The sequence below is a fragment of the Pholcus phalangioides genome, unplaced genomic scaffold, assembly GCF_987345545.1.
Source record: "Pholcus phalangioides strain wild (caught in Gottingen) unplaced genomic scaffold, Ppha-v1.0 ptg000020l_1, whole genome shotgun sequence".
Taxonomy (NCBI): Eukaryota; Metazoa; Arthropoda; class Arachnida; order Araneae; family Pholcidae; genus Pholcus; species Pholcus phalangioides.
The window spans coordinates 8,748,066-8,764,661 of record NW_028301613.1 but is presented as its reverse complement, the minus strand read 5'-3'; positions in this window follow the sequence as shown (position 1 = coordinate 8,764,661).

Here is a 16,596-nt window from a genome sequence, read left to right as displayed (position 1 = left end):
AACGTCCCGTTTTTCCTCCTACTTCCAAAGAAGCCTAACTGAATTCTCTTCATTGAAATCAAGCAAAATTTTCCCAACTTATAAATTATATTATGTGATAATGATCGCATAGGCACCGGAACTCCACTCCCCCCCCCCCCCGTTAACACACAATAATTTATGAATATACAATGCAAAGCAACCTCCATACTCTACTCCCTCTCACTGGATTCTGCCCTGTATATGCTTTTTAAACTTTTTTCACTCGTGACTCAAGATCAGCTTCGCGACCCAAGTGAAATCAGCAAAATCAGTTACGCAGCAAGTACATTCATAACAGAACTGCAAGTGGTTGTACGACCCATCTAGAAAAACCCCTGCGTTTAAGCCGTGACCCACAGCTCAAAAATCCCTGTTTGTAAGTGGGTTTATACGACCCATCTCTAAATTTTATGCGAATCCAGTTTGGGTCATGACCCATACCTCATGAATCCCTGGCTCTTAGTGAATTTGTAAGACCGATGTTGAAAGCCCCCTTAAAACCAAATCAAGTTTGGGTCGTGACCAATAGACTTAATTTATCATACTTCACAGACAGTTTGAAATGCAGATGGCAGCACTAAAAATTTCCACAATATTTCCAACTTTTCCAAACACACAGCACTAGATAGGCAAACACACGCACTTCTGGCTCAACTCAATAGATAATAAATTGGTCACGGCGGTACACCGGAGTTATGCTTGGTTAGAAAGAAAGATAGCTCAAGAGCCCCTGACTGTTAATGAAATTATAAGATCCATCTAGGAATCCCCACGAATCAGGTTTGGGTCATGACGCATAGCTCAACAATCCCTGGCTGTTAGTGAATTTGTACCACCCAATATCGGAAGCTCCTGCGAATCGAGTTGGGATTGTGGCCCATAGCTAAAGAGCCTCTGAATTTGAACGACCTACCTCGGAAGACACTGCGAATCAGGTTTGAGTAGCGGTCCCCCCCATTTAGCTCAAGAATCCCTGGCTGTAAGTGAAATTGTACGAAGCCCCATGAATCAAGTGTGGTTCCTGGCCCATAGCTATGACCCAAGTTTGGGTCACGACCCATGATGTACGGGATGATCGGCAACTTTTTCAGCTCCTTCAATACCTTCTTCATTTTGTGTTGCCTCGGATTATACTTATTTCCTAAAGACATGTCCCGCCCGTCTCCTGTTTTCAACGAAGTCAAGTCGAATTTTCATTCTTTACTGAAATTAAAAAATGAAATTATTTCTCCCCAACTTTATAAATTAAATTTTGGCAATTATGACTGTAGTATAAATATGAACATTCATCGACTACTTCACCAAACACCAACTCTGGCCATATCGCAATTTACTGCCATTAGTGAGATGGGTTGGAAGTGAAGGTGCTGTCTACCGGTGGTCGCCTCGAGTTCGTATGGGAAAATATCTTATATCCTCCCTCGGGTTCAAACCCGGGTCCCTGACAACAACCTTCACGATGGTAGACGAGCATCTTACCACCATGCCACTCGGGCACATGAACATTCATCTGTCATGTTTGTCGTGTGAAATTCATATTAATCCAGCTCAAATTGGTTCCATTTTTCGGTGATTTCAGCAGTAATTGGCAACTTTGCTCTCATTTGGCATCATTTTTGGTGATAACGGGTAATTTCCCATATTTTTCTCGAGAAAATATGGTCAGCCTATAGAAGCTTCATCCGGAACATGTAGAAACTACCGTATCTTTACGAGATATACAGAGAAAGTGGCTAATTTTGTAGAGATTTTTTTTTGTAGATTTGTAGATAATTTTTGGAAAATTTCATCTCTGCCCCTACTGGGATTCCTGAATGCCGGTCTAGTGCTCTACCAACTGAGTTATAGAGACAGAATATTTTACCAATGGAGCGCATATACTTATATGCTAAATGGTACCATTGTGCCTGTTCCCCACGAATCAGATTGAACTCTCAAGTGAGAGTACATCATCCTGTGGGGGGAAAACGCTCACCATACATTCGTGCTGCCTCTGTGGTACTTCTGTTTGCAGCTCCGTAAATAAAATGCACGTCTGCTTTTTCAGTATTACCAAAGTGCGCCATTATCCCGTACGTTACAACTGTTAGAACGGTTGCACGATGGAATAATTCCACAGAGCTGGCGTCTGCGCCTTTTATTCACTGTGACGCAGATTTGCATACGGTTTATTCTTCTTCATCAGGTTACATTTGCATGCATGATGTTCTTTTTCGTCCCGATAAATTTCAACAGGAAGGCCATTTTAACGTTTGCGGAGCGGCCGTTTCGAAACGCGTCAGCGCTTCACGTTAGACCGTCCATTCTTTGATGATAATTGTTTGTATTGGTGTGTACTATCACCTATTATAGTCCCTCCCCCCATCTTTTCTGAATCCCCCTGTATAGGATTGCTGCATAGATTCAAATTTTTTAAATCTATTTTTCCACATTGCAGATTCCATTCACAAAATCATTCTATATTATAATTCCTAAATGGTTATAGTCATAAACTCTTTCAATTCATTGACAATTACATTGTAAGTTCAATTGGCATAAGCAGGGGCTTGCATTTTTTTGTTCAATAGTTTCATGGTTAATAGTTTTAGTTTTTAAGGATATTGAGTATTTAGTTTTTGATATTAGTATTTGTTGTTATTTGGCCAGATATTAATCTTAAGTAGGTCCTCTTTATTTTTTTCTTAAAACATCATTTATATGAATTTTCAACATAAAGCATGGTGTAATCTGCTGATGAGATCAATGTACCATTTAACCTCATTTTACATATAAATCGTTGATACAGAAAAGAAATAATGAAGGCCCAAGGACCGATCCTTGTTGGATTGGATTTTCTTCAAGTTCGGCATATTTCACGAATAGAAAATGCTGCTTAGTTATGCTATGTTTGTGATTAAAATAGTAGGACCGCTTTTTATAGAAGAGACTGTAACTGTAACGCGTAGCCCCGATAGAATATCCGTGATTCGAGTTATATATTCTTCGAGTAATCATACACTTGTCATCGATGAGGGAATTGCCTCCATATCGTCCTCCAGAAAATCACCGGTGGCCGCAGTGGGAAGGAAAGGGAGCATCAACTGCCTCCAGCATCCACAATCCGTTATGTTGCCCCCCTTCACTACTTCGACCTTAAATATCTGCATTCCCAAATTAGAATCCCCCACTTTTCCTCACCGCTGTTTGAATACTCCTATGATTCTAAACTCTTCCATTAAAAGATCCGATCCTACCACGCGAATCCCACTCCAAATTATTAGTTCAGTTCGGCACATCCACCGGTAAGTCCTCTTTACGCGAGATACAGCAATAGATTAGGTAGAATTTCCGTGGTTTCCAGATATTCTCCCAGTCATACCTATCGCCGTCAAGAAATCGTCTTCATGTCCTCCAATAACCACTGAAGAAGTCGCACCAGGAAAGAACTCCACACCTTCATACCACTACCCTATTCTTAATATGTGAACCTGGTGCTTCCTTGGAAATATTTTTTTTCTCCCCTCTCCGTCACCACGCCATCATATTTCGCTGCTCAGCTAAAAGTTAGAACTCCACCAATGGGTGAAGACTGAATTTAATAAAAATCCCTTCCCATTGTCATTTGCTCTTATCATTAATTTCATCACCTTGTTATTGGTGTTAAATTACCTTGTTATTATCAATTGGGTTTTATGTAAGTATTTAATGAATTAATAACCCATACTTGCCTTTATATAGATATGCGGATATAGCTGTTTCCGATCACAACAAACATTCGAAATCATTGTTTGACGTCTTCAAAAAAGAATCTTTAAAGAAAAATACACTGTTTGCAACAATGGGAAGAGAATGACATGGCAACAATGGGAAAGGAATGACATTAGAACAATGGAAATATCGCATATTTTTCTTGCGGACTGAAAAGGTTGTGCACCCCCTGCACATATTATAGGCGGTAATTGTTTTTACAAAAATTTACAGACATTCAATGCACACAATGAAATAATTTTGCAATGTACAACATTTTTCCCTTCCACTGGCCATAAAAATGCAGGCCACATTTAGCCCTCGGAGCCAGCCGCTGTGGTGGTCGAGTGGTCATAGTGACGGACACGAGGATCCGGGTTCAAACCCCACCGGCGCCACAGTGGTGGTCGGCTGAAGTTGGTTTTCTGTGGTTCCTAACTTTAAGGCACGAATGCGAGTCGATCTCCCCGTTAAAAAAGTCTCGCCACAGAGAACAGCAGGCCTACAACGTTACAAATATTCAATCATTACACTTCACTCACAATTTGAGGTATAGATGGCAGCACTGAAATATCATACACAACACTAGCTACACACTTAGACTATTAGGTGCACTCACTTTGTTCCAGACTCTGCCACGAAGCTGGGCTGGAAGAGATCTCGGCAACGTAATAAGTCCGGTGGCAGAGACCCCGACGTTCATTCGTCCCTCGGAGCCACGGCCGGATTAACCATTCAGCAAAATAAGCACTTGCTTAGGGCATCAAAACAAAAGGAGCACCGCAAAAAGTTATCAAATTATATATTTTTATTAATGTACAATTTTTTTTTCACTGCATCAACCATTCGGTAGAAAATCCTCAGAGATCATATTGGAGACGAAAGTGTCTTGAAATTCTTTTTCGACGCAAGATGAGATGCATATGCTATTTCCACGGGAACAATATTGAAATCACAAATCTAAAGAAAAACTAATAATATTGCAAACTAGAGTTCACGTTAATGCTGATTTTTTGGAATGAGGTGTCACAAAATTTCCATAAAGTAAGGAAAAGGCATTCTTAACAGCGTCATAGCCCCCAGAAGCTCTTACGCAGGTAGGGCCCCGTAACCCGTAACCCCCCCCCCCCCACACCTCCTGACGATTGAATAATTAAAAATATTTTTCTGAAAATAATTAAAATATCGAAAGAAAATACTTTTACATGTTACCAAATCTATATCTGTTTATTTAAAATGATTTTTTGAAGGTTAGTAACTCAAAATTTCTCTGGAAAGATTGCTTGCGCCCCTCGAAAAGTCTATCCTGAAAAATACGCATTAAATGGGTCTCCGGGAAAAGGGATTTTTCCGAGGCCCCCCATTTAGCTAAAAATACCTGCCTTCCAATTTGCATACTTATTCTCGAAAATTGTAACCACATGTCACGCGTCACTTCTCCGAGGCTTGGTCGGGTGGTGTCCCATGCGTCGAGAAGACACCGAGTAAGCCAAGTTATACAGAATAAGAACATGAAATTAAAACGTGCTGATCTGAGGGTATATTCGCATTATGGATCATAACTGGATATCAACTGTGTAGTTTGTGACCCACCGTAGAAGCAAAAGAAGTGCTACCCGATCTGGATTGCAGACGAACTCGGAAAATATATCAGAAAAAATAGATACCCGATGATGGCGATGAAATACTTCACGTTCAAGTTTTTGGGCAAGAAATTTGGATTATCTCTATTCAACGAATCGAAAGAAAACACTGAGAATTTGTTTGAATTTATTCCACCGGCGTTTGGACGTAATATTACGCCCGTGATCGTCAGGAGTTAACCAAGAATAAGGTATAGTAGAGTCTCAATAATTCGAGTCCAGAAAGTTGGTATGCTGGAATTTTTTGAAATTCCTTCTCAAAAAAACCCTCAATCTTTCTGTTTTTTGTCAAGTGTTTTGTGTCAGTAGTTTTAGTTTGAAGAGGATTCGTACAGTATCTCCGTCCATAGCTAAAGTGGGAGGGTCTTGATCCCTATGTCAGTTATCCCCCTATGCTGCTGCTCATGCACGGAACCATTAAACATATATACACTCTTCAAGGAAGCAATATTCTGTTTCTATAGCTTAAGGGGTAGAGCACTCGTCCGGCAAACGAGAGAATGACGTTGAAGTCCACGTGGAGGCGGAGATGAATTTTGTTCCTAAAATCATCATCTCCAAGTACAGTCTTCAACAAATACGCAGGCCCAAAGAAAACAAGTTGCAGTAATTTCATCAGATAAGTTCCGACCATCCCGGTGGCGTAATTACAATCCCTACTCTCTCAGTAACACAGGAAGCATTAGCACGCCGGTGATTGGTTATTGCGAGCAAAAAAGCTAGCAAGACGTCACGAGAGGCGGAGTTTTGGCCGAAACTGAATTTCAAAGTTGATTGACGAAAAATGAAAGCATTTCTTATTGAATCAGTAAATGATAGCTGGGGCCAGCTTCGCGAGCCGTTATTAATGTCTTCTCGATAAACGTGAACCACATTTGATTAAATCAGAAACAAAAGCGGAAACATCTTATATATAAATGTGAAAGTACTGTATGTATGTCCGTATATACCAAACAGGACCGGGTATGAATCGTAGGCTACTTTAAAAGTTCGTCAGAGCTGGGCAAATGCCCGAAATGGGCGAAAAACTGTCGGGCAACAATGGTTTTGGGGACGTTCACTTTCGGAACGTTTACTTTGGTTACCCTGCTTCCCTAACAATGAGTTTCAGACGCGAATATGCCTTTACAATGGTTTGTCACATCTTTAAAGCTGCCATCATAACAGTTTATTCCTTTATAATTGTTTGCCACTTTTCTAATCCTCCCAGTAATTGAAGGAAACCCGGGAAGCGCCGGGTATATTTGCTAGCCCATATACAGGGTGTCCTGTAAGTGCCAATGCGGCCTTTATCTCATCAACCACCCATCGTAGAGGTATTGTTTCAATTAAAAAAAAAAATGCTTAAAAGGCGTTTGAATAATATTCGCTGCTCAAGGTGGGCATATGACTTCACTAACACTAACAACAGAGGACAACTACTACGACGACAAAACTAAGAATAAAAATGTTCAACGCCAGCCTCAAATCATCAACACTCTGGCACGAAGTTACAAAAATTATCATTATCCGTTCGCGTGTTGGTAATCCCAAAAATTTGTACATCTACACACCAGATGGCAAAACTAAAAATATTGTGTATCCACAAGCGATTGCCCAAAGATTCAAATTCAAATATTTAAAAATGAAAGTAATTTTTTCTTACTTGATGCAGAATTTTTTTTTGATCAAGAAATAAATATAATAAGCATAACATACATACATTTTTTACGGGGGGGCGGGGCAACGTCATCGGGTATCAGCTAGTTTTTTAATAAATGGCAGCAAAGATGGGGAAAAAAAATTGAAAGAGTTTTTTTCAGATCGAATTTCGGTACGTAAGACTCGTACTAATAACCATTACTCCAACGGTGGACGTCGGATTCAAGTGCCATTAAATGTATCTATTGTTAAACGTCACCAGCAAAAATTTCACCAGGAAGGACGTAATGGTAATGTGGGGGTCAAAAAAAGTCATTGGCAAACACTTTACAAATCTGGTGATCAATTTGCCTATATAGTGATCGAATTTATTACGTAATAACAAGGTTATAACATTAATCCTCACGAAGAGGAAAAGTTTCAATCGCGAAAGAAGACGATCGAACTTGGTTTCTAACGTGATTGAATATTTCAATTCATTTTTTCAAAAGCCCGCCACCATCCACTGTGGAAGAATTTAACTTTTGTTGGTTGTGTGACGCGTAACTGGCCGTTATAAAAACGACACACAAAAGTTATAATACATTTAATATTCTGACGATCCTAAAACGGAAAACACTTTTTGACATTAGTTTTCACAAGACATCATGAGTGTAATTATCGGCCAGAGTCGATAGTTTTACCACACGTATATATACACAGTCTCGACGCTCATTATAACTACCTCATGTTATAGCGATCATTCCATTACAACGACCAGTGGAATAAGACCCAAATGTTTTCATAGAACGACAATCATATATATTTTACTTTACAAATACAATACAAATACAATATTTGTATTTGTGAACTGGCCAGCCCAGTGGACCCGGCCAATGTCCGACTTTCGCCAGGCCCTACATGCCGATCCCTATATATGGATCACTAAGATATCGATATTCAGATTCCTTTGACTGTTAGAGTTGCCACAGCTAACCATAATAATTATGATTAGCTATAGCTAATTATAAATGGCCATAAATGTCACAAAAAAAACTCTAATGCGGCGATAACCTCGAACGACAGGCATCTATATAGGGATATATAGGGATCGCTAAACACACAAACGGCTGGCCAAAGCCCGTATTTCGGATACTACTACTACTAACCAGACACGACCCAGGCTCTGTCCCTCTCGGGATATAAGCCTTTTACCCAATCAGGTTGAGTCGCGCTGGGCGAGAATCAGGGGCGCCACCCGGAGAATATCCGGAAGGAACCCCCCCCCCCCCTCTATCCATGACTACAGTCGCCAACAAGCTCCATGCACGGCCCTCAGGGCATCTCAATAAGCAGCCCCCCCCCTCCGAGCAGCCACCCAGCCACCAGGAGGAGCCCACAAGTCCGAGCAACAGCCCGGAGCACCCTCATCCAGACCCCCGGGACCCAACCGCAAAAACCCCTGGATTTTAATGACAGAAAAAATATACAATATATACATATACACAATATGCATCACACAGTCATCTATTTACATGTGACCGATCCGCCCACGCGACAGCTGCCCCTGTAAGGCGCGGAGTCTTTATGTGTTCTGTTCGTTTTCAAAGTCCGAAGACTCCTCCTCTGTGGAAAGTGCCCTGCAGTTTCTTGCTCTTTGCGATCGAGGCGGCTTTCCGTCGGGGATGAATGTTCTCTCGTCTGTTGTTATCCTCTCCATCAATCTTCCAATTTTTTCTTTTCGGTCAGTTCTTTTTAACAACTCGGCTCTCCAAAGGGCCAAGTTTTCTTGTGTAGGCTTCCCGAAGTGAAATTTCTTGGTCAGTGGGCATTCAGTGGCATAGTGCAGTGGTGTTCCCACCATTCCACATCTGCAGGCGTCTGTACCCCGAAGGTGGAATCGCTTGAGGTATGCAGGGAATGGCCCATGTTCTGTGAAGAACAAGATCATTGCTCTTGACCACCCCTGATCCTGGAGCCTCACCCTCGGAAGTACCTGGTGGATCTTTCTCCCTGTTTTATCGTTGCTGTCCCACTGCACCTGCCACTGCCTTAGAAGATGTTGTTTTATCTTTGCCTTCGCCCAAGACCTTGGAAATGGAATATTTCGATTGACTTCTGGTCTTTCTGTTGTTGCTTTCGCAAGAGCATCAGCTTCCTCATTACCCCAGTTTCCCTCGTGGGCTTTAACCCAGGAGAGGGCGATACCGGGGTTATTAATGAGAATCTTCCTGACTGCTCTTGAAGCGTACGTTTTGGACAACGGATTTGTGACTGCATGCAGCGAAGAAAGCGAGTCCGTGTATATTTTGACTGGAGGGTTTAATTCCTCTGCCTTCCTCGTTGCCTCTAGAAGAGCCAGCATCTCTGCCTGGAACACAGAAGCCTCTGCGTTAAGCTTACGTGCCCACTTGCTGATTATTTTGTTGCCTTCCGTAACGACGTAGGCTGCTGCAGTTCCGTCTTTAGTCTTTGAGCCGTCCGTGTAAATTACTGTCGGCGTTAGCTGTTTGTCATGGTGTAAGCTGATCTGTCCGTCTTTTACCTCTACTGCTGGGTGTGAGGACCATCCGATCTCTCTCTGTTCAATTTGCGAATGCTCTATGCGCTCGTTGTTGACTGTGATAGGCCGATTGAGTCTCGTCAGCAGTGCCATTTTTGCTTCAGACTCTATCCAATGCCCGAGGGGGGCCAGTCCTGTTATCACCTGTAGAGCGTTTGTTGGTGCCGTGCAGTATGCCTTGGTGATATAGAGGAGAAAGCTCCTCTGAACCGAGTCTAGTTTTTTCTTTACTGCCTTGGTGAGCTTGGAACCCCAGACTGGGGCACCGTAGGCCAGCATCCTCTGTATCACCGATACATATAAGGTGCGACGCATGGCACTGGTTATGCCCCATCTTGAGCCTGCACAGCTTAACAACTGTGGGAGAACTTTATTAACTTTATCAGCTTGTAGCCTCACGTGTTCCCGGAATTTGAGTTTCGGATCTATGTAAACTCCTAAGTATTTGAGAAGGTCAGTACGTTCGATAGGAGACCCATCAATCTGGAGCCCTGATGAGGTCTTGGACGATATCCACAGATATTTTGACTTTTCTGACGCCACCTCAAGCCCGTGTTCCGTCATCCAGTTGTTGATCTGTTCGAGTACTTCTGACGCGAGCGTCTCCGTTCTACCTTCCGTGGGGCTGCTGACCAAGATGGCAATATCATCAGCGAACGCCTGGACTTTCACGATTTCATTTCCCCGGCCTGGCCATCTCATCTTCAGAAGATGGTCAATTACAGCGTTCCAGAGCGTTGGACCAGAGCAAGATCCCTGTGGACATCCTTTAGATAGCCTATGTGTCGCTAGTCCCGCTGTAGTCTGAAGTGCCACTCTTCTTCCCTGAAGAGTGTGGCACATTATTTTGGCAAGCTGTTCTGGTATCGGCATATCTTCGAGTCTTTCTCTGATGATGTTATGTCTCAGTGCATCAAACGCTCCTTTAATATCCAAGGAAATGAGCGCGATATCCTGTTTTTTCGCCCTTTGTTTGACGATCACCTCCTTAATAGCCAGGAGGGCTTGTTCTGCAGAACGTCCCTGTCGAAATCCGAATTGGTTTTCATTCCACCATCGTTTTGCCTCTGTGTGATAAATTATTCTCTGAGTTACAATTTTTTCCAAGACCTTTCCAATGGTAGGCAGAAGATGGATAGCTCTATATGAGGTGATGTCGTCAGGATCCTTGCCCTTTTTGAGTATAAGAAATATTTTCCCCAATTTGAAGTGAGATGGAAATATACCCAGCTCCAGGCATCTGTTGAACAAAGTTCTGAGCAGTTGGGGAAATTCTTTGTTGATGGCTTTCAAGAGCTTATTATTTATGCCATCATGTCCCGGGGCCTTCTTGTCACTTAACCCTTTTATGATTCTTGTTATTTCCGCCTTCGAAATTGTCGGCTCTTTTGTTGTCTCTTCGCCTGATGTTGTGGCACAAACTATCTGACCTGGGTCTTGATGCGGATCTGTATCATCCTCCGGAAATAATTGTTTTAGTTGTTCTTCCGCAGCCTTCAATATCGGAAGGTTTTTTCCCACTGGCATAATCAACTGTGGGTGCCTCATTCTTCTCCTCACCGTTGCCTTATAAGTCGTCCCGAAGGGATCAGTCGCTTCTGTGCAGAATTTCCGCCAGCTGTCCCTCTTGGTCTTTTTTAGAGCTTTGTAGTACACTTTTCGATATTCTCTGTACGCCTGACAAGCTGCTATCTTTGCTTCCCCAAGGGCCTTTTTGTATCTTTTTTTCTTGGCTCTGAACTTTTTTCGCATAATATCAAGTTCTTGATTCCACCATGGACTTACTGTTTTATTAGGTTGCCTTATTGTCTTGAGCTTTTTATCAGCTGCCTGTTTGATTTTGGCAAAAGTCTGGTCTACGGCTTGCTCTAACTCATCCTCGTTCCTGGCCTGTTGGAGCATTTCAACTAGCCGTGTTATGTCGGGTTTGATGTGTCGAAGAAAGTTGTCAATTCTCCTACGTGAATTAGAGTATTTGGCAGTTGGATCCGATCTGGGTTTGTCGTAGATCTGAATGATCAGGCACTTGTGTACACTGAGTTCCTCCTCATGATCGATTGACCAGTCTATCCGATCCAGTGGGGCATATTCGTTGGCTAACGTGACATCTGGACTCCCCTCTTTTCCGTCATGGTGATATGTCGACTCCCCATTGTTTAAGATCGACAGATTCATAGATCTTATGAAATCCAGTAGCTTTACACCTCTGGGTCTTGTCAGTTTGTAGCCAAGCAATGTGTGTGCCCCATTGAGGTCTGCTCCAATGATACTAGGTACTCTTCCCGCACTTTTGATAATCGCCTGTAGTTCGATTGTTGTATGTTTGAGTCTGGCATATGGGGAGGAGTACGCCGAAGTGAAAATGTACTCATTGGAGTAAAGGCTGATTTTGATTGCTACACTGTTCTCAAGGACTGAGAATGTGGTGCCTTGTATTTGTCCATTTGGTATAACAATAGCCGCTTTGCAGTTGCGGGAGCTCCATCTAGCCCATTTGCTCGGTATTCCTTTCAGAATGTCGTTATGCGCCCATGGTTCCTGCAGAAGGGCAATGTCTATCTTATGCTCATCTATGTATTTTATGAGCTGGAATGTCGTTACAATGCATCGATTACAATTGAATTGAAGGATTTTTATACCTCCTTGGTCTCCATCTGATTTAGCCGTTGTTGCAGAGGAATGCCCATGTACTGCTACCGGATTCTGTGGACCCATATGGGTACCGTTGTTATTCATTTTTGTTGTTTTTCTTGTTTAAATCTTCAATAGCGCCTTACTTGTGATCCTTTCTGTTTAACGACTCCTCCTGAATACCACTGTTCTTATCGGCTTTTCATTTTCCGGTGGAGTCCTGCCTGGTATTGTTACCCTTATATTTGTCGCTCCACTCCTTTCGGTGTCGTTGGTTACTATTCGTGAAATTATTTGGTAACCGTCGTCTATGCTACCCTTTTCTTCTTTCCTGATGAAGGGAAGCTGACTGCATCCTCGTTTATTTAGGTCTTCTCTACCTTTTTCGAAGTCTTTATATCCTGAGGTTGCATGTCCCGCGCTTTTGTTCCAGTTCTTTCCTTGTCGATGTACCTCTCCTCTGCCTTTATCACTGAAAAAAGTTGTTCTCCACCTTCTCTCTCTTCTGACGTCCGTTCTTTGCCATCTGCCACAGGTTTCTCTTTTGAAAACTGGGCAACTTATCGCTGAAGCACTGTGACCAGTTTCGAATCTGCTACCTTTTTCCTGGTTGCTCAGCAAGCAATTGATGCACCTCTGCTTGTTGCTTTGACATCTTGAGGTCTCATGTCGTTCTGCACATCGTGCACATCTGGGGTCTCGGCTGGTGCAGTCTCTAGCGTGATGCTTCATCGACTGGCATCTAAAGCATCTCGGGGAGGGCACGAACCTCTTGACCCCTACTCTCTTTCTTTTCAGCCACATGATTCCCTCGTCCAACATTTTTGTTAGTCTTTTGTTGACATTCACCTCCAGAATTATGTGACTTTGATTTTTTGCTTGTGCCCGCAACTGGAATTTGTACTCCACCTCCTCTTTACGTTGTTCCAGTTCCCTTGCCGTGTTATCCAACAGCTCTTGGATGTCGTCTTCGCTATTAAAGTTTTTAACCATTAGAAGCTCTCTTCTGGGTCTCGGCGGTCTGATTGTCATCACGTCGTTCAGTTCTTTTATGTTGAGTATTTTGCCTGGTAGTTCCTTGGCATCTTCTTCTTCACTCAAATCCACTGCATACCCTCTCTGTGTCTCTCTGATTCGAAGTATTTTTCCGGTTAACTCTAGTTTGTCTTTATTTACCCTAAGGACCAGAGGAAGATCGTCTTTGTCTTCCAAATTTCTCGGGAATAGCAGTAGTGTGTGAACTTGTGCCCCTTCTCTTGCCACTCTTGCATATGATGCTGTCTCACAGTCTCTCGTATCGAAAGGGTTTGCCATTGCCAGAAGTTTTTTCTGGATGTTCGTTAACGCTGTTTTGGGCTGTTCATTTTCTACTGTTCGAAGTGATCTTCCATTATAGTCAGCCCATTTCACTCTTCTTTTACTTTTAATGGGTGATAACACCTGATTCTCCTCTACTATCTCTCCTTCTTCTATGGGTTCTTGCATCTCTGTCTCTGGAGCTAGCCCCGTTGTCTTTTCTGATTTTTTGTTTGACTCTTCCGTCTCTTTTCCCTCGCCAACTTCCTCCCTTCCTGTTGAATGTTGTTGATTCGTCTGAGTTTTTTCCCCATTTACATTCAATCCATGAGTCTTCTTTTTGTCTTTGTTTGGCACGAAAATATTATGTCTTACTCCCCATCGTACCCAATCCTCTATTCCGGGGCTTTTAGTTTTCCTTGATATGTTCATTTCCTCGTTGAGTCTCGGGAAATCATTATCAGCTGTTTGGGTGCCTTGGCTAAATTTAACCACCCTTATCTCCACCTGTATTCCTACATGTCTTGCATGTCTTTTCTCTGAATCCGTCCCCCATACCATATCGTAAGTTGTCGCCTCGTCCTCACTCGGCTTGTTCCTATTTGTTTTTATGGCTGGGATCTCCTCGTGCTCTACCTGTTGTTCCATCTTTGTATTGTTATCTGTTCTGTCCTTCGATTCTGTTTCTCCCTTATGAGTCACCTCAACTTGGGCTTGCTTGTTTGGTAAGCACGTTCGCCTTGTTTCCTGTTCCTCAGTTATTGTAGAGATATCAATATCTCTTTCAAGCCTGATGTCTTTGTCGTCTGCTGGAGTGCTAGTCATTCGTTCAGATTCCCCACACGCTTTTGCCATATCTATAATATCACTGATAAGTGATTTAATGTCACTGTGGTACTTTTGCGGTATCGGGAATTTCCCATGGCCCGTTCTTTCTGTTAACAAGTTCCAGAGTTCGTTGGCTGGTGCAACATCAAAGTTATGTGAGCCGCTGTCTTCTTCCTCCGCCAATTCTCTCTTGCCGCTCTCCCCTGATGTCGATGACCAGCTTGCCCTGAGGTTCCAGGAAACTCTAGAACCCTGTGCATCTTGCTCTGTTGTGTTGACATTATTTTTGTCGTAATCTGATGTTGGAGAGGATGGCTCTGGTTCAGATGATACTGAGATATCCCTACCTCCGTCGTTGCAGTCTCCAGAGCTCCATCTCAGTGCTCTGGGTTTCGCCCCCTTGTTGTATTCCCCGTCATCAGACATGTTGAAATGTTCGCAGAAACTCCGGATCCCCCGAGCTTCCTTGTGGCTGACCCTCTTCTTCTTGATGCCTCTGGCTTTTGTTAGTCGTGGAGTCTCCGTTAAACTCTTGCTTAATCCGGATACTCCTGCTGCCCTGTGTGATGGCACTGGTTTGTGTAACCTGTCCATAGTAGCCTCTGATCTGAGATTACACTCTGCTCCCAAGATATAGAAATTTGCTGTATAGAAAAGTTTATTGTTCCGACTCAAAGTTTATACCAGCTTTGCTCGTCTGATTCCCACCTGAATATTCCACTGAAAAAGTCTTCTTCGGCACGGATGTTCGCCCTTGGTGGATTTTGCAGATAGTCCCGATTTTAGAAGAGAAATATGAAAATGCACAACAAATACGGGACAGTGAAAGAATTTATGCAAATATATAAGTGTATATATAAAAAGAACCTAGAGAATTGAACACTAAAAAATTTACAGTAGAACACAAAAAGCTGAACATATTTGTCAACCGTTTCAACATATTCAAAGAATTTTTCTCCACGGTAAAAAGTCTCAAAATGCAAAACAATGTTATAGATATTCAGAATATACAAGAGATTCCAATAATATTATATTAGATCCATGAAATCAGCTCTTTTTAAATTCGTCCCGATTTTGAACAGAAAATATGAAAAGGGACAAGAAAACGGAACAAAAACGTGAAATTACTAAAAATGAGAATATAAAAAATTGTCCGATTTAACAAAATCAAATATGGTCTGCAATATTTACGGGACGAGAGTATCATAAACAAGAAACGATTTTTAGGCCAACACACCACTGACCTGTTTAACCAAAATGAACTCTGACCACGTTTCGTCCAAAATGGCGATTTGAAAATCACGATATAAAAGTGACATCTATACAATCATTACACTTTTCTGAACAAGAAATCAAATTTTAGGAGAGCCAGATCTTTTATCAGTATGATTATTAAAAAAATATATATATTGATATAGTTTGTTATAGATATGTTATTAACGATTTTAATTGCCGTAGACACAACGTAGGTTCCAGAGTCAAAAAAAAAATGGCGATTTTAACACAATTTTCAAAAATTCATATAAAATCATGAAATCATTAGAATTGCCTCGGGTTTGTTCCAAAATATTCACAGGATTCTTGCCGACAATTTTCACACAGGGTGACGAGACGTTGTCACTCAAAATCTACAGGTTTGAGGCGGAAAAAGAAAGGTACTCACAATTCCGCGAAACCCATACGGATCCATGTTATCCAAGCTCTGACGAGCACCGTAGAAAAACACAAAATTAGTTCACTTCCTGATGAGAAGTCACCACGAAAATTCGTCCCCAAGTACACGAACGACTGACAGACACGAATCTGAAGTCAAAACCCAGAAAATATTAGAAACACTGGTCGACCAACCATAACAACAAAAAATTTGTCGGAGCTTCGCTGGACACGTCTGCTCGCTACTGTCCACGAGCTGGGACTCTGTATTTCGGATACTGGAAGGGTCAATTGGGCTAGTCAGTTTGCGAAGTGGGCAATTTCGGGCTTTCCCCTCTCTGGGCTAATTCCCCCCTCCCCCAGCTCCCACTGTGGGGCCATGGGAGCTGGACCCCAAGAACAGTGGTGTGTTCTTGAACACACCACTGTGTGTTGTGTGAACAGTGGTTGCTGTGTACACGGGTTCAAAGGGTTCTGTCTATAGTACAAAATGATTGTGGGGGGGGGGGGCAAAATGATGGAAATTGGGGAATATCCATGAATAAGGAAGTAACTATTACACGCGTCTTCACTAGCTTTGATCTGCTAATTCTTCCTTAAGACCAACTTAGAGGT